This window comes from Telmatherina bonti (assembly GCF_933228915.1).
Source record: "Telmatherina bonti genome assembly, chromosome: 14".
Classification (NCBI taxonomy): domain Eukaryota; kingdom Metazoa; phylum Chordata; class Actinopteri; order Atheriniformes; family Telmatherinidae; genus Telmatherina; species Telmatherina bonti.
The window spans coordinates 39,154,122-39,181,925 of record NC_136612.1 but is presented as its reverse complement, the minus strand read 5'-3'; positions in this window follow the sequence as shown (position 1 = coordinate 39,181,925).

The window sequence follows — 27,804 nt, the reverse complement described above, 5'->3', positions numbered from 1 at the left end:
GGACGAAGAAGAGGACGAAGAAGAGGACGGTGAAGAGGACGAAGAAGAGGACGGTGAAGAGGATGAAGAAGAGTACGAAGAAGAGGACGATAAAGAGGACGGTGAAGAGGATGAAGAAGAGGATGGTGAAGAGGACGGTGAAGAGGATGAAGAAGAGGATGAAGAAGAGGACGAAGAAGAGGACGAAGAAGAGGACGGTGAAGAGGATGAAGAAGAGGATGAAGAAGAGGACGGTGAAGGGGACGAAGAAGAGGACGGTGAGGAGGATGAAGAAGAGGACGAAGAAGAGGACGGTGAAGAGGATGAAGAAGAGGACGAAGAAGAGGACGGTGAAGGGGACGAAGAAGAGGACGAAGAAGAGGACGGTGAGGAGGATGAAGAAGAGGACGAAGAAGAGTACGAAGAAGAGGACGGTGAGGAGGATGAAGAAGAGGACGAAGAAGAGGACGGTGAAGGGGACGAAGAAGAGGACGGTGAAGAGGATGAAAAAGAGGACGAAGAAGAGGACGGTGAGGAGGACGAAGAAGAGGACGAAGAAGAGGACGGTGAGGAGGACTAAGGAGAGGACGAAGAAGAGGACGGTGAAGAGGACGAAGAAGAGGACGGTGAGGAGGATGAAGAAGAGGACGAAGAAGAGGACGGTGAGGAGGACGAAGAAGAGGACGAAGAAGAGGACGGTGAGGAGGACTAAGAAGAGGACGAAGAAGAGGACGGTGAGGAGGACGAAGAAGAGGACGAAGAAGAGGACGGTGAAGAGGATGAAGAAGAGGACGAAGAAGAGGACGGTGAGGAGGACGAAGAAGAGGACGGTCAAGAGGACGAAGAAGAGGACGGTGAGGAGGATGAAAAAGAGGACGAAGAAGAGGACAGTGAGGAGGACGAAGAAGAGGACGGTCAAGAGGACGAAGAAGAGGACGGTGAGGAGGATGAAAAAGAGGACGAAGAAGAGGATGAAGAAGAGTACGAAGAAGAGGACGGTGAGGAGGATGAAGAAGAGGACGAAGAAGAGGACGGTGAGGAGGACGAAGAAGAGGACGAAGAAGAGGACGGTGAGGAGGACGAAGAAGAGGACGAAGAAGAGGACGGTGAGGAGGACGAAGAAGAGGACGGTGAAGGAGGACGAAGAAGAGGACGGTGAGGAGGATGAAAAAGAGGATGAAGAAGAGGACGAAGAAGAGGACGGTGAAGAGGATGAAGAAGAGGACGTTGAAGAGGACGGTGAAGAGGATGAAGAAGAGGACGGTGAAGAGGACGGTGAAGAGGATGAAGAAGAGGACGGTGAAGAGGATGAAGAAGAGGACGTTGAAGAGGACGGTGAAGAGGACGAAGAAGAGGACGAAGAAGAGGATGGTGAAGAGGACGGTGAATGGGACGAAGAAGAGAACGAAGAAGAGGACGGTGAAGAGGATGAAGAAGAGGATGAAGTAGAGGATGAAGAAGAGGACGGTGAAGAGGATGAAGAAGAGGACGAAGAAGAGGACGGTGAAGAGGACGAAGATAAGGACGGTGAAGGGGACGAAGAAGAGGAAGGTGAGGAGGATGAAGAAGAGGACGAAGAAGAGGACGGTGAAGAGGATGAAGAAGAGGATGAAGAAGAGGACGAAGAAGAGGACGGTGAAGGGGACGAAGAAGAGGACGAAGAAGAGGACGGTGAGGAGGATGAAGAAGAGGACGAAGAAGAGTACGAAGAAGAGGACGGTGAGGAGGATGAAGAAGAGGACGAAGAAGAGGACGGTGAAGAGGATGAAGAAGAGGATGGTGAGGAGGATGAAGAAGAGGACGAAGAAGAGGACGGTGAAGGGGACGAAGAAGAGGACGAAGAAGTGGACGATGAAGAGGACGGTGAAGAGGATGAAGAAGAGGATGAAGAAGAGGACGGTGAAGAGGATGAAGAAGAGGATGGTGAGGAGGATGAAGAAGAGGACGAAGAAGAGGACGGTGAAGGGGACGAAGAAGAGGACGAAGAAGTGGACGATGAAGAGGACGGTGAAGAGGATGAAGAAGAGGATGAAGAAGAGGACGGTGAAGAGGATGAAGAAGAGGATGAAGAAGAGGACGAAGAAGAGGACGAAGAAGAGGACGAAGAAGAGGACGGTGAAGAGGATGAAGAAGAGGATGAAGAAGAGGACGGTGAAGAGGATGAAGAAGAGGATGAAGAAGAGGACGAAGAAGAGGACGAAGAAGAGGACGAAGAAGAGGACGGTGAAGAGGACGAAGAAGAGGACGGTGAAGAGGATGAAGAAGAGTACGAAGAAGAGGACGATAAAGAGGACGGTGAAGAGGATGAAGAAGAGGATGGTGAAGAGGACGGTGAAGAGGATGAAGAAGAGGATGAAGAAGAGGACGAAGAAGAGGACGAAGAAGAGGACGGTGAAGAGGATGAAGAAGAGGACGAAGAAGAGGACGGTGAAGAGGACGAAGAAGAGGACGGTGAAGAGGATGAAGAAGAGGACGAAGAAGAGGACGGTGAAGAGGACGAAGAAGAGGATGAAGAAGAGGACGGTGAAGGGGACGAAGAAGAGGACGGTGAGGAGGATGAAGAAGAGGACGAAGAAGAGGACGGTGAAGAGGATGAAGAAGAGGACGAAGAAGAGGATGAAGAAGAGGACGAAGAAGAGGACGGTGAAGGGGACGAAGAAGAGGACGAAGAAGAGGACGGTGAGGAGGATGAAGAAGAGGACGAAGAAGAGTACGAAGAAGAGGACGGTGAGGAGGATGAAGAAGAGGACGAAGAAGAGGACGGTGAAGGGGACGAAGAAGAGGACGGTGAAGAGGATGAAAAAGAGGACGAAGAAGAGGACGGTGAGGAGGACGAAGAAGAGGACGAAGAAGAGGACGGTGAGGAGGATGAAGAAGAGGACGAAGAAGAGTACGAAGAAGAGGACGGTGAAGGGGACGAAGAAGAGGACGAAGAAGAGGACGGTGAGGAGGATGAAGAAGAGGACGAAGAAGAGGACGGTGAGGAGGATGAAGAAGAGGACGAAGAAGAGTACGAAGAAGAGGACGGTGAGGAGGATGAAGAAGAGGACGAAGAAGAGGACGGTGAGGAGGATGAAAAAGAGGACGAAGAAGAGGACGGTGAGGAGGACGAAGAAGAGGACGAAGAAGAGGACGGTGAGGAGGACGAAGAAGAGGACGAAGAAGAGGACGGTGAGGAGGACGAAGAAGAGGACGGTGAAGGGGACGAAGAAGAGGACGGTGAGGAGGACGAAGAAGAGGACGGTGAGGAGGACGAAGAAGAGGACGGTGAAGGGGACGAAGAAGAGGACGGTGAAGAGGATGAAAAAGAGGACGAAGAAGAGGACGGTGAGGAGGACGAAGAAGAGGACGAAGAAGAGGACGGTGAGGAGGACGAAGAAGAGGACGAAGAAGAGGACGGTGAGGAGGACGAAGAAGAGGACGGTGAAGGAGGACGAAGAAGAGGACGGTGAGGAGGATGAAAAAGAGGACGAAGAAGAGGACGGTGAAGGGGACGAAGAAGAGTACGAAGAAGAGGACGGTGAGGAGGATGAAGAAGAGGACGAAGAAGAGGACGGTGAAGGGGACGAAGAAGAGGACGGTGAAGAGGATGAAAAAGAGGACGAAGAAGAGGACGGTGAGGAGGACGAAGAAGAGGACGAAGAAGAGGACGGTGAGGAGGACTAAGAAGAGGACGAAGAAGAGGACGGTGAGGAGGACGAAGAAGAGGACGAAGAAGAGGACGGTGAAGAGGATGAAGAAGAGGACGGTGAAGAGGACGGTGAGGAGGACGAAGAAGAGGACGGTCAAGAGGACGAAGAAGAGGACGGTGAGGAGGACGAAGAAGAGGACGAAGAAGAGGACGGTGAGGAGGACTAAGAAGAGGACGAAGAAGAGGACGGTGAGGAGGACGAAGAAGAGGACGAAGAAGAGGACGGTGAAGAGGATGAAGAAGAGGACGAAGAAGAGGACAGTGAAGAGGACGAAGAAGAGGACGGTGAGGAGGATGAAAAAGAGGACGAAGAAGAGGACGGTGAAGAGGATGAAGAAGAGTACGAAGAAGAGGACGGTGAGGAGGATGAAGAAGAGGACGAAGAAGAGGACGAAGAAGAGGACGGTGAGGAGGACGAAGAAGAGGACGAAGAAGAGGACGGTGAGGAGGACGAAGAAGAGGACGGTGAGGAGGATGAAAAAGAGGACGAAGAAGAGGACGGTGAGGAGGATGAAAAAGAGGATGAAGAAGAGGACGAAGAAGAGGACGGTGAAGAGGATGAAGAAGAGGACGTTGAAGAGGACGGTGAAGAGGACGAAGAAGAGGACGGTGAAGAGGACGAAGAAGAGGACGAAGAAGAGGACGGTGAAGGGGACGAAGAAGAGGACGGTGAAGGGGACGAAGAAGAGGACGGTGAAGGGGACGAAGAAGAGGACGAAGAAGAGGACGGTGAAGAGGATGAAGAAGAGGATGAAGTAGAGGATGAAGAAGAGGACGGTGAAGAGGATGAAGAAGAGGACGAAGAAGAGGACGGTGAAGAGGACGAAGATAAGGACGGTGAAGGGGACGAAGAAGAGGAAGGTGAGGAGGATGAAGAAGAGGACGAAGAAGAGGACGGTGAAGAGGATGAAGAAGAGGACGAAGAAGAGGACGGTGAAGGGGACGAAGAAGAGGACGAAGAAGAGGACGAAGAAGAGGACGGTGAGGAGGATGAAGAAGAGGACGAAGAAGAGTACGAAGAAGAGGACGGTGAGGAGGATGAAGAAGAGGACGAAGAAGAGGACGGTGAAGAGGACGAAGAAGAGGACGGTGAAGGAGGACGAAGAAGAGGACGGTGAAGGAGGATGAAAAAGAGGACGAAGAAGAGGACGAAGAAGAGGACGAAGAAGAGGACGAAGAAGAGGACGGTGAGGAGGACGAAGAAGAGGACGAAGAAGAGGACGGTGAGGAGGACGAAGAAGAGGACGGTGAAGGAGGACGAAGAAGAGGACGGTGAAGGAGGATGAAAAAGAGGACGAAGAAGAGGACGAAGAAGAGGAGGGTGAAGAGGATGAAGAAGAGGACGTTGAAGAGGACGGTGAAGAGGATGAAGAAGAGGACGGTGAAGAGGACGGTGAAGAGGATGAAGAAGAGGACGGTGAAGAGGATGAAGAAGAGGACGTTGAAGAGGATGAAGAAGAGGACGGTGAAGAGGACGAAGAAGAGGACGGTGAAGAGGACGAAGAAGAGGACGAAGAAGAGGATGGTGAAGAGGACGGTGAAGGGGACGAAGAAGAGGACGGTGAAGGGGACGAAGAAGAGGACGAAGAAGAGGACGGTGAGGAGGATGAAGAAGAGGACGGTGAAGAGGATGAAGAAGAGGATGAAGTAGAGGATGAAGAAGAGGACAGTGAAGAGGATGAAGAAGAGGACGAAGAAGAGGACGGTGAAGAGGACGAAGATAAGGACGGTGAAGGGGACGAAGAAGAGGAAGGTGAGGAGGATGAAGAAGAGGACGAAGAAGAGGACGGTGAAGAGGATGAAGAAGAGGACGAAGAAGAGGACGGTGAAGGGGACGAAGAAGAGGATGAAGAAGAGGATGAAGAAGAGGACGAAGAAGAGGACGAAGAAGAGGACGGTGAGGAGGATGAAGAAGAGGACGAAGAAGAGGACGGTGAGGAGGACGAAGAAGAGGACGAAGAAGAGGACGGTGAAGAGGACGAAGAAGAGGATGGTGAGGAGGATGAAGAAGAGGACGAAGAAGAGGACGGTGAGGAGGACGAAGAAGAGGACGAAGAAGAGGACAGTCAAGAGGACGAAGAAGAGGACGGTGAGGAGGATGAAAAAGAGGACGAAGAAGAGGACGAAGAAGAGGACGGTGAAGAGGATGAAGAAGAGGACGAAGAAGAGGACGGTGAGGAGGACGAAGAAGAGGACGACGAAGAGGACGGTGAAGAGGATGAAGAAGAGGACGAAGAAGAGGACGGTGAGGAGGACGAAGAAGAGGACGAAGAAGAGGACGGTGAGGAGGACGAAGAAGAGGACGGTCAAGAGGACGAAGAAGAGGACGGTGAGGAGGATGAAAAAGAGGACGAAGAAGAGGACGAAGAAGAGGACGGTGAGGAGGATGAAAAAGAGGACGAAGAAGAGGACGAAGAAGAGGACGGTGAGGAGGATGAAAAAGAGGACGAAGAAGAGGTTGGTGAAGAGGATGAAGAAGAGTACGAAGAAGAGGACGGTGAGGAGGATGAAGAAGAGGACGAAGAAGAGGACGGTGAGGAGGACGAAGAAGAGGACGAAGAAGAGGACGGTGAGGAGGACGAAGAAGAGGACGAAGAAGAGGACGGTGAGGAGGATGAAAAAGAGGACGAAGAAGGGGACGAAGAAGAGGACGGTGAAGAGGACGAAGAAGAGGACAGTGAAGAGGATGAAGAAGAGGACGTTGAAGAGGACGGTGAAGAGGATGAAGAAGAGGACGAAGAAGAGGACGGTGAAGAGGACGAAGAAGAGGATGGTGAAGAGGACGAAGAAGAGGACGAAGAAGAGGACAGTGAAGAGGACGAAGAAGAGGACAGTGAAGAGGATGAAGAAGAGGACGTTGAAGAGGACGGTGAAGAGGATGAAGAAGAGGACGAAGAAGAGGACGGTGAAGAGGACGAAGAAGAGGATGGTGAAGAGGACGGTGAAGGGGACGAAGAAGAGGACGGTGAAGGGGACTAAGAAGAGGATGGTGAAGAGGACGGTGAAGAGGACGAAGAAGAGGTCGGTGAGGAGGATGAAGAAGAGGACGAAGAAGAGGTCGGTGAAGAGGACGAAGAAGAGGATGGTGAAGAGGACGGTGAAGAGGACGAAGAAGAGGTCGGTGAGGAGGATGAAGAAGAGGACGAAGAAGAGGTCGGTGAAGAGGATGAAGAAGAGTACGAAGAAGAGGACGGTGAGGAGGATGAAGAAGAGGACGAAGAAGAGGACGGTGAGGAGGACGAAGAAGAGGACGAAGAAGAGGACGGTGAGGAGGACGAAGAAGAGGACGAAGAAGAGGACGGTGAAGAGGATGAAGAAGAGGACGAAGAAGAGGACGGTGAAGAGGACGAAGAAGAGGATGGTGAAGAGGACGGTGAAGAGGACGAAGAAGAGGTCGGTGAGGAGGATGAAGAAGAGGACGAAGAAGAGGACGGTGAGGAGGACGAAGAAGAGGACGAAGAAGAGGACGGTGAGGAGGACGAAGAAGAGGACGAAGAAGAGGACGGTGAGGAGGACGAAGAAGAGGACGAAGAAGAGGACGGTGAAGAGGATGAAGAAGAGGACGGTGAGGAGGACGAAGAAGAGGACGAAGAAGAGGACGGTGAAGAGGACGAAGAAGAGGACGGTGAAGAGGACGGTGAGGAGGATGAAGAAGAGGACGAAGAAGAGGACGGTGAAGAGGATGAAGAAGAGGACGGTGAAGGGGACGAAGAAGAGGACGGTGAAGAGGACGAAGAAGAGGACGGTGAAGGGGACGAAGAAGAGGACGGTGAAGAGGATGAAGAAGAGGATGAAGAAGAGGACGGTGAAGAGGATGTAGAAGAGGACGAAGAAGAGGACGAAGAAGAGGACGGTGAAGAGGACGAAGAAGAGGACGGTGAAGAGGACGAAGAAGAGGACGGTGAAGGGGACGAAGAAGAGGACGAAGAAGAGGACGGTGAAGGGGACGAAGAAGAGGACGAAGAAGAGGACGGTGAGGAGGATGAAGAAGAGGACGAAGAAGAGGACGGTGAAGAGGATGAAGAAGAGGATGGTGAAGAGGATGAAGAAGAGGATGAAGAAGAGGACGGTGAAGAGGATGTAGAAGAGGACGAAGAAGAGGACGGTGAAGAGGACGAAGAAGAGGACGGTGAAGGGGACGAAGAAGAGGACGAAGAAGAGGACGGTGAGGAGGATGAAGAAGAGGACGAAGAAGAGGATGGTGAAGAGGATGAAGAAGAGGATGGTGAGGAGGATGAAGAAGAGGACGAAGAAGAGGACGGTGAAGGGGACGAAGAAGAGGACGAAGAAGTGGACGATGAAGAGGACGGTGAAGAGGATGAAGAAGAGGATGAAGAAGAGGACGGTGAAGAGGATGAAGAAGAGGACGAAGAAGAGGACGAAGAAGAGGACGAAGAAGAGTACGAAGAAGAGGACGATGAAGAGGATGAAGAAGAGGATGGTGAAGAGGACGGTGAAGAGGATGAAGAAGAGGACGAAGAAGAGGACGGTGAAGAGGATGAAGAAGAGGATGAAGAAGAGGACGGTGAAGAGGATGAAGAAGAGGATGAAGAAGAGGACGGTGAAGAGGATGAAGAAGAGGATGAAGAAGAGGACGAAGAAGAGGACGAAGAAGAGGACGAAGAAGAGGACGAAGAAGAGTACGAAGAAGAGGACGATGAAGAGGATGAAGAAGAGGATGGTGAAGAGGACGGTGAAGAGGATGAAGAAGAGGACGAAGAAGAGGACGAAGAAGAGGACGGTGAAGAGGATGAAGAAGAGGACGAAGAAGAGGACGAAGAAGAGGACGGTGAAGAGGATGAAGAAGAGGATGAAGAAGAGGACGGTGAAGAGGATGAAGAAGAGGATGAAGTAGAGGACGAAGAAGAGGACGGTGAAGAGGATGAAGAAGAGGACGAAGAAGAGGACGGTGAAGAGGATGAAGAAGAGGACGAAGAAGAGGACGAAGAAGAGGACGGTGAAGAGGATGAAGAAGAGGATGAAGAAGAGGACGGTGAAGAGGATGAAGAAGAAGACGAAGAAGAGGACGGTGAAGAGGATGAAGAAGAGGACGAAGAAGAGGACGGTGAGGAGGATGAAGAAGAGGACGAAGAAGAGGACGGTGAGGAGGATGAAGAAGAGGACGAAGAAGAGGACGAAGAAGAGGACGAAGAAGAGGACGGTGAAGGGGACGAAGAAGAGGACGGTGAAGAGGATGAAGAAGAGGACGAAGAAGAGGACGGTGAAGGGGACGAAGAAGAGGACGGTGAAGAGGACGGTGAGGAGGATGAAGAAGAGGACGGTGAGGAGGATGAAGAAGAGGACGAAGAAGAGGACGGTGAGGAGGATGAAGAAGAGGACGGTGAGGAGGATGAAAAAGAGGACGAAGAAGAGGACGTTGAGGAGGATGAAGAAGAGGACGGTGAGGAGGACGAAGAAGAGGACGAAGAAGAGGACGAAGAAGAGGACGGTGAGGAGGACGAAGAAGAGGACGGTGAGGAGGATGAAGAAGAGGACGAAGAAGAGGACGGTGAGGAGGACGAAGAAGAGGACGGTGAGGAGGACGAAGAAGAGGACGAAGAAGAGGACAGTCAAGAGGACGAAGAAGAGGACGGTGAGGAGGATGAAAAAGAGGACGAAGAAGAGGACGAAGAAGAGGACGGTCAAGAGGACGAAGAAGAGGACGGTGAGGAGGATGAAAAAGAGGACGAAGAAGAGGACGAAGAAGAGGACAGTGAAGAGGACGAAGAAGAGGACGAAGAAGAGGACGGTGAGGAGGATGAAAAAGAGGATGAAGAAGAGGACAAATAAGAGGACGGTGAAGAGGATGAAGAAGAGGACGTTGAAGAGGACGGTGAAGAGGATGAAGAAGAGGACGGTGAAGAGGACGGTGAAGAGGATGAAGAAGAGGACGGTGAAGAGGATGAAGAAGAGGACGGTGAGGAGGATGGTGAAGAGGACGGTGAAGGGGACGAAGAAGAGGACGGTGAAGAGGACGAAGAAGAGGACGGTGAGGAGGATGAAGAAGAGGATGAAAAAGAGGACGAAGAAGAGGACGGTGAGGAGGATGAAAAAGAGGATGAAGAAGAGGACGAAGAAGAGGACGGTGAAGAGGATGAAGAAGAGGACGATGAAGAGGACGTTGAAGAGGATGAAGAAGAGGACGGTGAAGAGGACGGTGAAGAGGATGAAGAAGAGGACGGTGAAGAGGATGAAGAAGAGGACGTTGAAGAGGACGAAGAAGAGGACGAAGAAGAGGATGGTGAAGAGGACGGTGAAGGGGACGAAGAAGAGGACGGTGAAGGGGACGAAGAAGAGGACGAAGAAGAGGACGGTGAGGAGGATGAAAAAGAGGACGAAGAAGAGGATGGTGAAGAGGACGGTGAAGGGGACGAAGAAGAGGACGAAGAAGAGGACGATGAGGAGGATGAAAAAGAGGACGAAGAAGAGGATGGTGAAGAGGACGGTGAAGAGGACGAAGAAGAGGACAGTGAAGAGGATGAAGAAGAGGACGTTGAAGAGGACGGTGAAGAGGATGAAGAAGAGGACGAAGAAGAGGACGGTGAAGAGGACGAAGAAGAGGACGAAGAAGAGGATGGTGAAGAGGACGGTGAAGGGGACGAAGAAGAGGACGGTGAAGAGGACGAAGAAGAGGTCGGTGAAGAGGATGAAGAAGAGTACGAAGAAGAGGACGGTGAGGAGGACGAAGAAGAGGACGAAGAAGAGGACGGTGAGGAGGACGAAGAAGAGGACGAAGAAGAGGACGGTGAGGAGGACGAAGAAGAGGACGGTGAAGAGGACGAAGAAGGGGACGGTGAAGAGGACGGTGAAGAGGACGAAGAAGAGGACAGTGAAGAGGACGAAGAAGAGGTCGGTGAAGAGGATGAAGAAGAGTACGAAGAAGAGGACGGTGAAGAGGACGGTGAAGAGGACGGTGAAGAGGACGAAGAAGAGGACGAAGAAGAGGACGGTGAAGAGGACGAAGAAGAGGACGGTGAAGGGGACGAAGAAGAGGACGAAGAAGAGGACAGTGAAGAGGACGAAGAAGAGGTCGGTGAAGAGGATGAAGAAGAGTACGAAGAAGAGGACGGTGAGGAGGATGAAGAAGAGGACGAAGAAGAGGACGGTGAGGAGGACGAAGAAGAGGACGAAGAAGAGGACGGTGAGGAGGACGAAGAAGAGGACGAAGAAGAGGACGGTGAAGAGGACGAAGAAGAGGACGGTGAAGAGGACGGTGAAGAGGACGAAGAAGAGGACGAAGAAGAGGACGGTGAAGGAGGACGAAGAAGAGGACGGTGAGGAGGATGAAAAAGAGGACGAAGAAGAGGACGGTGAGGAGGATGAAAAAGAGGATGAAGAAGAGGACGAAGAAGAGGACGGTGAAGAGGATGAAGAAGAGGACGTTGAAGAGGACGAAGAAGAGGACGAAGAAGAGGATGGTGAAGAGGACGGTGAAGGGGACGAAGAAGAGGACGGTGAAGAGGACGAAGAAGAGGACGTTGAAGAGGACGAAGAAGAGGACGAAGAAGAGGATGGTGAGGAGGATGAAAAAGAGGATGAAGAAGAGGACGAAGAAGAGGACGGTGAAGAGGATGAAGAAGAGGACGATGAAGAGGACGGTGAAGAGGATGAAGAAGAGGACGGTGAAGAGGACGGTGAAGAGGATGAAGAAGAGGACGGTGAAGAGGATGAAGAAGAGGACGTTGAAGAGGACGAAGAAGAGGACGAAGAAGAGGATGGTGAAGAGGACGGTGAAGGGGACGAAGAAGAGGACGGTGAAGGGGACGAACAAGAGGACGAAGAAGAGGACGGTGAGGAGGATGAAAAAGAGGACGAAGAAGAGGATGGTGAAGAGGACGGTGAAGGGGACGAAGAAGAGGACGAAGAAGAGGACAGTGAAGAGGACGAAGAAGAGGACAGTGAAGAGGATGAAGAAGAGGACGTTGAAGAGGATGAAGAAGAGTACGAAGAAGAGGACGGTGAGGAGGATGAAGAAGAGGACGAAGAAGAGGACGGTGAGGAGGACGAAGAAGAGGACGAAGAAGAGGACGAAGAAGAGGACAGTGAAGAGGACGAAGAAGAGGATGGTGAAGAGGACGAAGAAGAGGTCGGTGAAGAGGATGAAGAAGAGTACGAAGAAGAGGACGGTGAGGAGGATGAAGAAGAGGACGAAGAAGAGGACGGTGAGGAGGACGAAGAAGAGGACAAAGAAGAGGACGGTGAGGAGGACGAAGAAGAGGACGAAGAAGAGGACGGTGAAGAGGACGAAGAAGAGGTCGGTGAAGAGGATGAAGAAGAGTACTAAGAAGAGGACGGTGAAGAGGACGGTGAAGAGGACGGTGAAGAGGACGGTGAAGAGGACGAAGAAGAGGACGGTGAAGAGGACGAAGAAGAGGACGGTGAAGGGGACGAAGAAGAGGACGAAGAAGAGGACAGTGAAGAGGACGAAGAAGAGGTCGGTGAAGAGGATGAAGAAGAGTACGAAGAAGAGGACGGTGAGGAGGATGAAGAAGAGGACGAAGAAGAGGACGGTGAGGAGGACGAAGAAGAGGACGAAGAAGAGGACGGTGAGGAGGACGAAGAAGAGGACGAAGAAGAGGACGGTGAAGAGGACGAAGAAGAGGACGGTGAAGAGGACGGTGAAGAGGACGAAGAAGAGGACGAAGAAGAGGACGGTGAAGAGGACGAAGAAGAGGATGGTGAAGAGGACGGTGAAGGGGACGAAGAAGAGGACGGTGAAGAGGATGAAGAAGAGGACGGTGAAGAGGACGGTGAGGAGGACGAAGAAGAGGACGGTGAGGAGGATGAAAAAGAGGACGAAGAAGAGGACGGTGAAGAGGACGAAGAAGAGGACGGTGAAGAGGACGAAGAAGAGGACGGTGAGGAGGATGAAAAAGAGGACGAAGAAGAGGACGAAGAAGAGGACGGTGAAGAGGACGAAGAAGAGGACGGTGAAGAGGACGAAGAAGAGGACGGTGAGGAGGATGAAAAAGAGGACGAAGAAGAGGACGAAGAAGAGGACGGTGAAGAGGATGAAGAAGAGGATGAAGAAGAGGACGGTGAGGAGGATGAAAAAGAGGACGAAGAAGAGGACGGTGAAGAGGATGAAGAAGAGGACGAAGAAGAGGACGGTGAGGAGGATGAAGAAGAGGACGAAGAAGAGGACGGTGAGGAGGATGAAAAAGAGGACGAAGAAGAGGACGGTGAAGAGGATGAAGAAGAGGATGGTGAGGAGGATGAAGAAGAGGACGAAGAAGAGGACGGTGAGGAGGATGAAGAAGAGGACGAAGAAGAGGACGGTGAAGAGGATGAAGAAGAGGATGGTGAGGAGGATGAAGAAGAGGACGAAGAAGAGGACGGTGAGGAGGATGAAAAAGAGGACGAAGAAGAGGACGGTGAGGAGGATGAAAAAGAGGACGAAGAAGAGGACGGTGAAGAGGATGAAGAAGAGGACGAAGAAGAGGACAAAGAAGAGGACGGTGAAGAGGATGAAGAATAGGACGGTGAAGAGGACGAAGAAGAGGACGGTGAAGGGGACGAAGAAGAGGACGGTGAGGAGGATGAAAAAGAGGACGAAGAAGAGGACGGTGAAGAGGACGAAGAAGAGGACGGTGAGGAGGATGAAGAAGAGGATGAAGAAGAGGACGGTGAAGAGGACGAAGAAGAGGACGATGAAGAGGACGGTGAAGAGGATGAAGAAGAGGACGAAGAAGATGACGGTGAAGAGGATGAAGAAGAGGAAGAAGAAGAGGACGAAGAAGAGGACGGTGAAGAGGATGAAGAAGAGGATGAAGAAGATGACGGTGAAGAGGATGAAGAAGAGGACGAAGAAGAGGACGGTGAAGAGGACGAAGAAGAGGACGAAGAAGAGGACGGTGAAGAGGATGAAGAAGAGGACGTTGAAGAGGACGGTGAAGAGGATGAAGAAGAGGACGAAGAAGAGGACGGTGAAGAGGATGAAGAAGAGGACGTTGAAGAGGACGAAGAAGAGGACGGTGAAGAGGACGAAGAAGAGGATGAAGAAGAGGACGGTGAAGAGGACGAAGAAGAGGACGGTGAGGAGGATGAAAAAGAGGACGAAGAAGAGGACGGTGAAGAGGATGAAGAAGAGGACGAAGAAGAGGACGGTGAAGAGGATGAAGAAGAGGACGGTGAGGAGGATGAAAAAGAGGACGAAGAAGAGGACGGTGAGGAGGATGAAAAAGAGGACGAAGAAGAGGACGGTGAAGAGGACGAAGAAGAGGACGGTGAAGAGGATGAAGAAGAGGACGAAGAAGAGGACGGTGATGAGGACGAAGAAGAGGATGAAGAAGAGGACGGTGAAGAGGATGAAAAAGAGGACGAAGAAGAGGACGAAGAAGAGGACGGTGAAGAGGACGAAGACGAGGACGGTGAGGAGGATGAAAAAGAGGACGAAGAAGAGGACGAAGAAGAGGACGGTGAAGAGGACGAAGAAGAGGACGGTGAAGAGGACGAAGAAGAGGACGGTGAGGAGGATGAAAAAGAGGACGAAGAAGAGGACGAAGAAGACGACGGTGAAGAGGATGAAGAAGAGGATGAAGAAGAGGACAGTGAGGAGGATGAAAAAGAGGACGAAGAAGAGGACGGTGAAGAGGATGAAGAAGAGGACGAAGAAGAGGACGGTGAGGAGGATGAAGAAGAGGACGAAGAAGAGGACGGTGAGGAGGACGAAGAAGAGGACGAAGAAGAGGACGGTGAAGAGGATGAAGAAGAGGATGGTGAGGAGGATGAAGAAGAGGATGAAGAAGAGGACGGTGAGGAGGATGAAGAAGAGGACGAAGAAGAGGACGGTGAAGAGGATGAAGAAGAGGATGGTGAGGAGGATGAAGAAGAGGACGAAGAAGAGGACGGTGAGGAGGATGAAAAAGAGGACGAAGAAGAGGACGGTGAGGAGGATGAAAAAGAGGACGAAGAAGAGGACGGTGAAGAGGATGAAGAAGAGGACGAAGAAGAGGACGGTGAGGAGGACGAAGAAGAGGACGGTGAAGAGGACAAAGAAGAGGACGGTGAAGAGGATGAAGAATAGGACGGTGAAGAGGACGAAGAAGAGGACGGTGAAGGGGACGAAGAAGAGGACGGTGAAGAGGACGAAGAAGAGGACGGTGAGGAGGATGAAGAAGAGGATGAAGAAGAGGACGGTGAAGAGGACGAAGAAGAGGACGAAGAAGAGGACGAAGAAGAGGACGAAGATGTGGACGGTGAGGAGGATGAAGAAGAGGATGAAGAAGAGGACGGTGAAGAGGACGAAGAAGAGGACGAAGAAGAGGACGAAGATGTGGACGGTGAGGAGGATGAAAAAGAGGACGAAGAAGAGGACGAAGAAGAGGACGGTGAAGAGGATGAAGAAGAGGATGAAGAAGATGACGGTGAAGAGGATGAAGAAGAGGATGAAGAAGAGGACGAAGAAGAGGACGGTGAAGAGGATGAAGAAGAGGATGAAGAAGATGACGGTGAAGAGGATGAAGAAGAGGACGAAGAAGAGGACGGTGAAGAGGACGAAGAAGAGGACGAAGAAGAGGACGGTGAAGAGGATGAAGAAGAGGACGTTGAAGAGGACGGTGAAGAGGATGAAGAAGAGGACGGTGAAGAGGACGTAGAAGAGGACGGTGAGGAGGATGAAAAAGAGGACGAAGAAGAGGACGAAGAAGAGGACGGTGAAGAGGATGAAGAAGAGGATGAAGAAGAGGACGGTGAGGAGGATGAAAAAGAGGACGAAGAAGAGGACGGTGAAGAGGACGAAGAAGAGGACGAAGAAGAGGACAGTGAAGAGGACGGTGAAGAGGACGAAGAAGAGGACGGTGAAGAGGATGAAGAAGAGGACGAAGAAGAGGACGGTGATGAGGACGAAGAAGAGGATGAAGAAGAGGACGGTGAAGAGGATGAAAAAGAGGACGAAGAAGAGGACGAAGAAGAGGACGGTGAAGAGGACGAAGAAGAGGACGGTGAGGAGGACGAAGAAGAGGACGAAGAAGAGGACGGTGAAGAGGACGAAGAAGAAGACGATGAGGAGGATGAAAAAGAGGACGAAGAAGAGGACGAAGAAGAGGACGGTGAAGAGGATGAAAAAGAGGACGAAGAAGAGGACGGTGAAGAGGACGAAGAAGAGGACGGTGAGGAGGATGAAAAAGAGGACGAAGAAGAGGACGAAGAAGAGGACGGTGAAGAGGACGAAGAAGAGGACGGTGAAGAGGACGAAGAAGAGGACGGTGAGGAGGATGAAAAAGAGGACGAAGAAGAGGACGAAGAAGAGGACGGTGAAGAGGATGAAGAAGAGGACGGTGAGGAGGATGAAAAAGAGGACGAAGAAGAGGACGGTGAAGAGGATGAAGAAGAGGACGAAGAAGAGGACGGTGAGGAGGATGAAGAAGAGGACGAAGAAGAGGACGGTGATGAGGACGAAGAAGAGGATGAAGAAGAGGACGGTGAAGAGGATGAAAAAGTGGACGAAGAAGAGGACGAAGAAGAGGACGGTGAAGAGGACGAAGAAGAGGACGAAGAAGAGGACGAAGAAGAGGACGGTGAAGAGGACGAAGAAGAGGACGAAGAAGAGGACAGTGAAGAGGACGGTGAAGAGGACGAAGAAGAGGACGGTGAAGAGGATGAAGAAGAGGACGAAGAAGAGGACGGTGATGAGGACGAAGAAGAGGATGAAGAAGAGGACGGTGAAGAGGATGAAAAAGAGGACGAAGAAGAGGACGAAGAAGAGGACGGTGAAGAGGACGAAGAAGAGGACGGTGAGGAGGATGAAAAAGAGGACGAAGAAGAGGACGAAGAAGAGGACGGTGAAGAGGACGAAGAAGAGGACGGTGAAGAGGACGAAGAAGAGGACGGTTAGGAGGATGAAAAAGAGGACGAAGAAGAGGACGAAGAAGAGGACGGTGAAGAGGATGAAGAAGAGGATGAAGAAGAGGATGGTGAAGAGGACGAAGAAGAGGACAAAGAAGAGGACGGTGAAGAGGACGGTGAAGAGGATGAAGAATAGGACGGTGAAGAGGACGAAGAAGAGGACGGTGAGGAGGATGAAGAAGAGGATGAAGAGGACGGTGAAGAGGACGAAGAAGAGGACGAAGAAGAGGACGAAGATGTGGACGGTGAGGAGGATGAAGAAGAGGATGAACAAGAGGACGGTGAAGAGGACGAAGAAGAGGACGAAGAAGAGGACGAAGAAGAGGATGAAGAAGAGGACGGTGAGGAGGATGAAAAAGAGGACGAAGAAGAGGACGAAGAAGAGGACGGTGAAGAGGATGAAGAATAGGACAGTGAAGAGGACGGTGAAGGGGACGAAGAAGAGGACGAAGATGTGGACGGTGAAGAGGACGAAGAAGAGGACGGTGAAGAGGATGAAAAAGAGGACAGTGAAGAGGACGGTGAAGAGGACGAAGAAGAGGACGAAGAAGAGGACGAAGAAGAGGACGAAGAAGAGGACGGTGAAGAGGACGAAGAAGAGGACGAAGAAGAGGACGAAGAAGAGGACGGTGAAGAGGACGCAGAAGAGGACGAAGAAGAGGACGGTGAGGAGGATGAAAAAGAGGACGAAGAAGAGGACGAAGATGTGGACGGTGAGGAGGATGAAGAAGAGGATGAAGAAGAGGACGGTGAAGAGGACGAAGAAGAGGACGAAGAAGAGGACGGTGAAGAGGATGAAAAAGAGGACAGTGAAGAGGACGGTGAAGAGGACGAAGAAGAGGACGAAGAAGAGGACGAAGATTTGGACGAAGAAGAGGACGAAGAAGAGGACGGTGAAGAGGACGAAGAAGAGGACGAAGAAGAGGACGGTGAGGAGGATGAAAAAGAGGACGAAGAAGAGGACGAAGAAGAGGACGAAGAAGAGGACGAAGATGTGGACGGTGAGGAGGATGAAGAAGAGGATGAAGAAGAGGACGGTGAAGAGGACGAAGAAGAGGACGAAGAAGAGGACGGTGAAGAGGATGAAAAAGAGGACAGTGAAGAGGACGGTGCAGAGGATGAAGAAGAGGACGGTGAAGAGGACGAAGAAGAGGACGAAGAAGAGGACGGTGAAGAGGATGAAGAAGAGGACGAAGAAGAGGACGAAGAAGAGGACGAAGAAGAGGACGAAGAAGAGGACGGTGAAGAGGACGAAGAAGAGGACGAAGAAGAGGACGGTGAAGAGGACGAAGAAGAGGATGAAGAAGAGGACGGTGAAGAGGACGAAGAAGAGGACGAAGAAGAGGACGAAGAAGAGGACGGTGAAGAGGACGAAGAAGAGGACGAAGAAGAGGACGAAGAAGAGGACGGTGAAGAGGACGAAGAAGAGGACGAAGAAGAGGACGAAGAAGAGGACGGTGAAGAGGATGAAGAAGAGGATGAAGAAGATGACGGTGAAGAGGACGAAGAAGAGGACGAAGAAGAGGACGGTGATGAGGACGAAGAAGAGGATGAAGAAGAGGACGAAGAAGAGGACGGTGAAGAGGATGAAGAAGAGGATGAAGAAGATGACGGTGAAGAGGACGGTGATGAGGACGAAGAAGAGGATGAAGAAGAGGACGGTGAAGAGGATGAAGAAGAGGACGGTGAGGAGGATGAAGAAGAGGATGAAGAGGATGAAGAAGAGGACGAAGAAGAGGACGGTGAAGAGGACGAAGAAGAGGACGAAGAAGAGGACGAAGAAGAGGACGGTGAAGAGGATGAAGAAGAGGATGAAGAAGATGACGGTGAAGAGGACGGTGATGAGGACGAAGAAGAGGATGAAGAAGAGGACGGTGAAGAGGATGAAGAAGAGGACGGTGAGGAGGACGAAGAAGAGGATGAAGAAGAGGACGAAGAAGAGGACGAAGAAGAGGACGGTGAGGAGGACGAAGAAGAGGACGAAGAAGAGGACGGTGAAGAGGACGAAGAAGAAGACGATGAGGAGGATGAAAAAGAGGACGAAGAAGAGGACGAAGAAGAAGACGGTGAAGAGGATGAAGAAGAGGACGGTGAGGAGGATGAAAAAGAGGACGAAGAAGAGGACGGTGAAGAGGATGAAGAAGAGGACGTTGAAGAGGACGAAGAAGAGGACGGTGAAGAGGATGAAGAAGAGGACGGTGAAGAGGACGAAGAAGAAGACGATGAGGAGGATGAAAAAGAGGACGAAGAAGAGGACGGTGAAGAGGATGAAGAAGAGGACGTTGAAGAGGACGAAGAAGAGGACGAAGAAGAGGACGAAGAAGAGGACGGTGAAGAGGACGAAGAAGAAGACGATGAGGAGGATGAAAAAGAGGACGAAGAAGAGGACGGTGAAGAGGATGAAGAAGAGGACGTTGAAGAGGACGAAGAAGAGGACGGTGAAGAGGATGAAGAAGAGGACGTTGAAGAGGACGAAGAAGAGGACGGTGAAGAGGATGAAGTAGAGGACGAAGAAGAGGACGGTGAAGAGGATGAAGAAGAGGATGGTGAGGAGGATGAAGAAGAGGATGAAGAAGAGGACGGTGAAGAGGATGAAGAAGAGGACGGTGAAGAGGACGAAGAAGAGGACGAAGAAGAGGACGGTGATGAGGGTGAAGAAGAGGACGAAGAAGAGGATGAAGAAGATGACGTTGAAGAGGATGAAGAAGAGGACGAAGAAGAGGACGGTGATGAGGGTGAAGAAGAGGACGAAGATGTGGACGGTGAGGAGGATGAAGAAGAGGATGAAGAAGAGGACGGTGAAGAGGATGAAAAAGAGGACAGTGAAGAGGACGGTGAAGAGGATGAAGAAGAGGATGAAGAAGATGACGGTGAAGAGGATGAAGAAGAGGACGAAGAAGAGGACGGTGATGAGGACGAAGAAGAGGACGTTGAAGAGGACGAAGAAGAGGACGGTGAGGAGGATGAAGAAGAGGATGAAGAAGAGGACGGAGAAGAGGATGAAGAAGAGGATGAAGAAGATGACGTTGAAGAGGATGAAGAAGAGGACGAAGGAGAGGACGGTGATGAGGACGAAGAAGAGGACGTTGAAGAGGACGAAGAAGAGGACGGTGAGGAGGATGAAGAAGAAGATGAAGAAGAGGACGGAGAAGAGGATGAAGAAGAGGATGAAGAAGATGACGGTGAAGAGGATGAAGAAGAGGACGAAGAAGAGGACGGTGATGAGGACGAAGAAGAGGACGTTGAAGAGGACGAAGAAGAGGACGGTGAGGAGGATGAAGAAGAGGATGAAGAAGAGGACGGAGAAGAGGATGAAGAAGAGGATGAAGAAGATGACGTTGAAGAGGATGAAGAAGAGGACGAAGAAGAGGACGGTGATGAGGACGAAGAAGAGGACGGTGAAGAGGACGAAGAAGAGGATGAAGAAGATGACGGTGAAGAGGATGAATAAGAGGACGGTGAAGAGGACGAAGAAGAGGACGAAGAAGAGGACGGAGAAGAGGATGAAGAAGAGGATGAAGAAGATGACGGTGAAGAGGATGAAGAAGAGGACGAAGAAGAGGACGGTGATGAGGACGAAGAAGAGGACGGTGAAGAGGATGAAGAAGAGGATGAAGAAGATGACGGTGAAGAGGATGAAGAAGAGGATGAAGAAGATGACGGTGAAGAGGACGAAGAAGAAGACGATGAGGAGGATGAAAAAGAGGACGAAGAAGAGGACGAAGAAGAGGACGGTGAAGAGGATGAAGAAGAAGACGATGAGGAGGATGAAAAAGAGGACGAAGAAGAGGACGGTGAAGAGGATGAAGAAGAGGACGTTGAAGAGGACGAAGAAGAGGACGGTGAAGAGGATGAAGAAGAGGACGAAGAAGAGGACGGTGAAGAGGACGAAGAAGAGGACGGTGAAGAGGATGAAGAAGAGGACGAAGAAGAGGACGGTGAAGAGGATGAAGAAGAGGACGTTGAAGAGGATGAAGAAGAGGACGGTGAAGAGGATGAAGACGAGGACGAAGAAGAGGACGAAGAAGAGGACGGTGAAGAGGACGAAGAAGAGGACGGTGAGGAGGATGAAGAAGAGGACGAAGAAGAGGACGGTGAGGAGGATGAAGAAGAGGACGAAGAAGAGGACGGTGAGGAGGATGAAGAAGAGGACGAAGAAGAGGACGGTGAAGAGGATGAAGAAGAGGATGAAGAAGAGGATGAAGAAGAGGACGGTGAAGGGGACGAAGAAGAGGACGGTGAGGAGGATGAAGAAGAGGACGAAGAAGAGGACGTTGAGGAGGATGAAGAAGAGGACGAAGAAGAGGACGGTGAGGAGGATGAAGAAGAGGACGAAGAAGAGGACGAAGAAGAGGACGAAGAAGAGGACGAAGAAGAGGACGGTGAAGAGGACGAAGAAGAGGATGAAGAAGAGGACGGTGAAGAGGATGAAGAAGAGGACGGTGAAGAGGACGAAGAAGAGGACGGTGAAGAGGATGAAAAAGAGGATGAAGAAGAGGACGGTAAAGAGGACGAAGAAGAGGACGGTAAAGAGGACGAAGAAGAGGACGGTGAAGAGGATGAAGAAGAGGATGAAGAAGATGACGGTGAAGAGGATGAAGAAGAGGACGAAGAAGAGGACGGTGAAGAGGACGAAGAAGAGGATGAAGAAGAGGACGGTGAAGAGGACGAAGAAGAGGACGGTGAAGAGGACGATAAAGAGGATGAAGAAGAGGATGAAGAAGAGCACGAAGAAGAGGACGGTGAGGAGGACGAAGAAGAGGACGAAGAAGAGGACGGTGAAGAGGACGAAGAAGAGGACGGTGAAGAGGACGAAGAAGAGGACGGTGAAGAGGATGAAGAAGAGGACGAAGAAGAGGATGGTGAGGAGGACGAAGAAGAGGACGGTGAAGAGGACGAAGAAGAGGACGGTGAAGAGGATGAAGAAGAGGACGAAGAAGAGGACGGTGAGGAGGACGAAGAAGAGGACGAAGAAGAGGACGAAGAAGAGGACGGTGAAGGGGACGAAGAAGAGGACGGTGAGGAGGATGAAAAAGAGGATGAAGAAGAGGACGGTAAAGAGGACGAAGAAGAGGACGAAGAAGAGGACGAAGAAGAGGACGGTGAAGAGGACGAAGAAGAGGACGAAGAAGAGGACGGTGAAGAGGACGAAGAAGAGGACGGTGAAGAGGATGAAGAAGAGGACGAAGAAGAGGACGGTGAGGAGGATGAAGAAGAGGATGAAGAAGAGGACGAAGAAGAGGACGAAGAAGAGGACGGTGAAGAGGATGAAGAAGAGGATGAAGAAGAGGACGAAGAAGAGGACGAAGAATAGGACGGTAAAGAGGACGAAGAAGAGGACGGTGAGGAGGACGAAGAAGAGGACGAAGAAGAGGATGAAGAAGAGGACGAAGAAGAGGACGAAGAAGAGGACGGTGAGGAGGATGAAGAAGAGGATGAAGAAGAGGACGAAGAAGAGGACGAAGAAGAGGACGAAGAAGAGGACGGTGAAGAGGACGAAGAAGAGGACGGTGAAGAGGATGAAGAAGAGGACGAAGAAGAGGACGGTGAGGAGGATGAAGAAGAGGATGAAGAAGAGGACGGTGAGGAGGACGAAGAAGAGGACGAAGAAGAGGACGAAGAAGAGGACGGTGAAGGGGACGAAGAAGAGGACGGTGAGGAGGATGAAAAAGAGGATGAAGAAGAGGACGGTGAGGAGGACGAAGAAGAGGACGAAGAAGAGGACGGTGAACAGGACGAAGAAGAGGACGAAGAAGAGGACGGTGAAGAGGATGAAGAAGAGGACGAAGAAGAGGACGGTGAGGAGGATGAAGAAGAGGACGAAGAAGAGGATGGTGAGGAGGACGAAGAAGAGGACGGTGAAGAGGATGAAGAAGAGGACGAAGAAGAGGACGGTGAGGAGGATGAAGAAGAGGATGAAGAAGAGGACGGTGAGGAGGACGAAGAAGAGGACGAAGAAGAGGACGAAGAAGAGGACGGTGAAGGGGACGAAGAAGAGGACGGTGAGGAGGATGAAAAAGAGGATGAAGAAGAGGACGGTAAAGAGGACGAAGAAGAGGACGAAGAAGAGGACGAAGAAGAGGACGGTGAAGAGGACGAAGAAGAGGACGGTGAAGAGGACGAAGAAGAGGACGGTGAGGAGGATGAAGAAGAGGACGAAGAAGAGGACGGTGAAGAGGACGAAGAAGAGGACGAAGAAGAGGACGATGAGGAGGATGAAAAAGAGGACGAAGAAGAGGACGGTGAGGAGGACGAAGAAGAGGACGAAGAAGAGGACGGTGAAGAGGATGAAGAAGAGGACGAAGAAGAGGACGGTGAAGATGATGAAGAAGAGGACGTTGAAGAGGACGAAGAAGAGGACGGTGAAGAGGATGAAGAAGAGGACGAAGAAGAGGACGGTGAAGAGGATGAAGAAGAGGATGAAGAAGAGGACGGTGAAGAGGATGAAGAAGAGGACGTTGAAGAGGACGAAGAAGAGGACGGTGAAGAGGACGAAGAAGAGGATGAAGAAGAGGACGGTGAAGAGGACGAAGAAGAGGATGAAGAAGAGGACGAAGAAGAGGACGGTGAAGAGGATGAAGAAGAGGATGAAGAAGAGGACGGTGAAGAGGATGAAGAAGAGGACGGTGAAGAGGACGAAGAAGAGGACGAAGAAGAGGACGGTGAAGAGGATGAAGAAGAGGACGGTGAAGAGGACGAAGAAGAGGACGGTGAAGAGGATGAAGAAGAGGACGGTGAAGAGGACGAAGAAGAGGACGGTGAAGAGGACGAAGAAGAGGACGAAGAAGAGGACGAAGAAGAGGAAGAAAAAGAGGACGGTGAGGAGGATGAAGAAGAGGATGAAGAAGAGGATGGTGAGGAGGATGAAGAAGAGGACGAAGAAGAGGACGCTGAAGGGGACGAAGAAGAGGACGGTGAAGGGGACGAAGAAGAGGACGAAGAAGAGGACGGTGAGGAGGATGAAGAAGAGGACGAAGAAGAGGACGGTGAGGAGGATGAAGAAGAGGACGAAGAAGAGGACGGTGAAGAGGACGAAGAAGAGGACGAAGAAGAGGACGATGAGGAGGATGAAAAAGAGGACGAAGAAGAGGACGGTGAGGAGGACGAAGAAGAGGACGAAGAAGAGGACGGTGAAGAGGATGAAGAAGAGGACGAAGAAGAGGACGGTGAAGATGATGAAGAAGAGGACGTTGAAGAGGACGAAGAAGAGGACGGTGAAGAGGATGAAGAAGAGGACGAAGAAGAGGACGGTGAAGAGGATGAAGAAGAGGATGAAGAAGAGGACGGTGAAGAGGATGAAGAAGAGGACGTTGAAGAGGACGAAGAAGAGGACGGTGAAGAGGACGAAGAAGAGGATGAAGAAGAGGACGGTGAAGAGGACGAAGAAGAGGATGAAGAAGAGGACGAAGAAGAGGACGGTGAAGAGGATGAAGAAGAGGATGAAGAAGAGGACGGTGAAGAGGATGAAGAAGAGGACGGTGAAGAGGACGAAGAAGAGGACGAAGAAGAGGACGGTGAAGAGGATGAAGAAGAGGACGGTGAAGAGGACGAAGAAGAGGACGGTGAAGAGGATGAAGAAGAGGACGGTGAAGAGGACGAAGAAGAGGACGGTGAAGAGGACGAAGAAGAGGACGAAGAAGAGGACGAAGAAGAGGAAGAAAAAGAGGACGGTGAGGAGGATGAAGAAGAGGATGAAGAAGAGGATGGTGAGGAGGATGAAGAAGAGGACGAAGAAGAGGACGCTGAAGGGGACGAAGAAGAGGACGGTGAAGGGGACGAAGAAGAGGACGAAGAAGAGGACGGTGAGGAGGATGAAGAAGAGGACGAAGAAGAGGACGGTGAGGAGGATGAAGAAGAGGACGAAGAAGAGGACGAAGAAGAGGACTGTGAGGAGGATGAAGAAGAGGACGAAGAAGAGGACGAAGAAGAGGACAGTGAGGAGGATGAAGAAGAGGATGAAGAAGAGGACGGTGAAGAGGACGAAGAAGAGGACGGTGAAGAGGATGAAGAAGAGGACGAAGAAGAGGACGGTGAAGAGGATGAGGAATAGGACGGTGAGGAGGACGAAGACGAGGACGAAGACGAGGACGAAGAAGAGGACGGTGAAGGGGACGAAGAAGAGGACGGTGAAGAGGATGAAGAAGAGGACGAAGAAGAGGACGAAGAAGAGGACGAAGAAGAGGACGGTGAGGAGGATGAAGTAGAGGACGGTGAAGAGGACGAAGAAGAGGACGAAGAAGAGGACGGTGAGGAGGACGAAGAAGAGGATGAAGAAGAGGACGGTGAAGAGGATGAAGAAGAGGATGAAGAAGAGGACGAAGAAGAGGATGAAGAAGAGGACGAAGAAGAAGACGGTGAGGAGGATGAAAAAGAGGACAAAGAAGAGGACGGTGAAGAGGACGAAGACGAGGACGAAGAAGAGTACGGTGAAGAGGATGAAGAAGAGGACGAAGACGAGGACGAAGAAGAGTACGGTGAAGAGGATGAAGAAGAGGACGAAGAAGAGGACGGTGAAGAGGATGAAGAAGAGGACGTTGAAGAGGATGAAGAAGAGGATGAAGAAGAGGACGGTGAAGAGGACGAAGAAGAGGACGAAGAAGAGGACGGTGAAGAGGATGAAGAAGAGGACGGTGAAGAGGACGAAGAAGAGGACGTTGAAGAGGACGAAGAAGAGGACGGTGAAGAGGACGAAGACGAGGACGAAGAAGAGTACGGTGAAGAGGATGAAGAAGAGGACGAAGACGAGGACGAAGAAGAGTACGGTGAAGAGGATGAAGAAGAGGATGAAGAAGAGGACGGTGAAGAGGACGAAGAAGAGGACGGTGAAGAGGACGAATAAGAGGACGGTGAGGAGGATGAAGAAGAGGACGAAGAAGAGGACGGTGAAGAGGACGAATAAGAGGACGGTGAAGAGGATGAAGAAGAGGACGGTGAAGAGGACGAAGAAGAGGACGTTGAAGAGGACGAAGAAGAGGACGGTGAGGAGGATGAAGAAGAGGACGAAGAAGAGGACGGTGAAGAGGATGAAGAAGAGGATGAAGTAGAGGACGGTGAAGAGGATGAAGAAGAGGACGAAGAAGAGGACGAAGAAGAGGACGGTGAAGAGGATGAAGAAGAGGACGGTGAAGAGGATGAAGAAGAGGACGAAGAAGAGGACGGTGAGGAGGATGAAGAAGAGGACGTAGAAGAGGACGGTGAAGAGGATGAAGTAGAGGACGGTGAAGAGGACGAAGAAGAGGACGAAGAAGAGGACGGTGAAGAGGATGAAGAAGAGGACGGTGAAGAGGATGAAGAAGAGGACGAAGAAGAGGACGGTGAGGAGGATGAAGAAGAGGACGTAGAAGAGGACGGTGAAGAGGATGAAGAAGAGGACGAAGAAGAGGACGGTGAGGAGGATGAAGAAGAGGACGAAGAAGAGGATGAAGTAGAGGACGGTGAAGAGGATGAAGTAGAGGACGAAGAAGAGGACGGTGAAGAGGATGAAGAAGAGGACGGTGAAGAGGATGAAGAAGAGGACGGTGAAGAGGATGAAGTAGAGGACGGTGAAGAGGATGAAGTAGAGGACGAAGAAGAGGACGATGAAGAGGATGAAGAAGAGGACGGTGAAGAGGATGAAGAAGAGGACGGTGAAGAGGATGAAGTAGAGGACGAAGAAGAGGACGATGAAGAGGATGAAGAAGAGGACGGTGAAGAGGATGAAGTAGAGGACGAAGAAGAGGACGATGAAGAGGATGAAGAAGAGGACGGTGAAGAGGATGAAGTAGAGGACGAAGAAGAGGACGATGAAGAGGATGAAGAAGAGGACGGTGAAGAGGATGAAGAAGAGGACGAAGAAGAGGACCGTGAAGAGGACGAAGAAGAGGACGGTGAAGAGGACGGTGAAGAGGATGAAGAAGAGGATGGTGAAGAGGATGAAGAAGAGGACGAAGAAGAGGACGGTGAAGAGGATGAAGAAGAGGACGGTGAAGAGGACGAAGAAGAGGATGAAGAAGAGGACGGTGAAGAGGACGAAGAAGAGGACGAAGAAGAGGACGGTGAAGGGGACGAAGAAGAGGACGGTGAAGAGGATGAAGAAGAGGACGAAGGAGAAGACGGTGAGGAGGTTGAAGAAGAGGATGAAGAAGAGGATGAAGAAGAGGACGGTGAAGAGGATGAAGAAGAGGACGGTGAAGAGGACGAAGGAGAAGACGGTGAGGAGGATGAAGAAGAGGATGAAGAAGAGGATGAAGAAGAGGACGGTGAAGAGGATGAAGAAGAGGACGGTGAAGAGGATGAAGAAGAGGATGAAGTAGAGGACGGTGAAGAGGATGAAGAAGAGGATGAAGAAGAGGACGGTGAAGGGGACGAAGAAGAGGACGAAGAAGAGGACGATGAAGAGGATGAAGAAGAGGACGAAGAAGAGGACGATGAAGAGGATGAAGAAGAGGACGGTGAAGAGGACGAAGAATAGGATGAAGAAGAGGAAGAAGAAGAGGACGGTGAAGAGGATGAAGAAGAGGATGAAGAAGAGGACGGTGAAGAGGATGAAGAAGAGGACGTTGAAGAGGACGAAGAAGAGGACGGTGAAGAGGATGAAGAAGAGGACGGTGAAGAGGACGGTGAAGAGGATGAAGAAGAGGACGGTGAAGAGGACGAAGAAGAGGATGAAGTAGAGGACGGTGAAGAGGATGAAGAAGAGGACGGTGAAGGGGACGAAGAAGAGGACGAAGAAGAGGACGGTGAAGAGGACGGTGAGGAGGACGAAGAAGAGGATGAAGAAGAGGATGAAGAAGAGGACGAAGAAGAGGACGGTGAAGAGGATGAAGAAGAGGATGAAGAAGAGGACGGTGAAGAGGACGGTGAGGAGGACGAAGAAGAAGACGGTGAGGAGGATGAAGAAGAGGACGGTGAAGAGGACGAAGAATAGGATGAAGAAGAGGAAGAAGAAGAGGACGGTGAAGAGGATGAAGAAGAGGACGAAGAAGAGGACGTTGAAGAGGATGAAGAAGAGGACGTTGAAGAGGACGAAGAAGAGGACGGTGAAGAGGATGAAGAAGAGGACGAAGAAGAGGACGGTGAAGAGGATGAAGAAGAGGACGGTGAAGAGGACGGTGAAGAGGATGAAGAAGAGGACGGTGAAGAGGACGAAGAAGAGGATGAAGTAGAGGACGGTGAAGAGGATGAAGAAGAGGACGAAGAAGAGGACGGTGAAGGGGACGAAGAAGAGGACGAAGAAGAGGACGGTGAAGAGGACGGTGAGGAGGACGAAGAAGAGGATGAAGAAGAGGATGAAGAAGAGGACGAAGAAG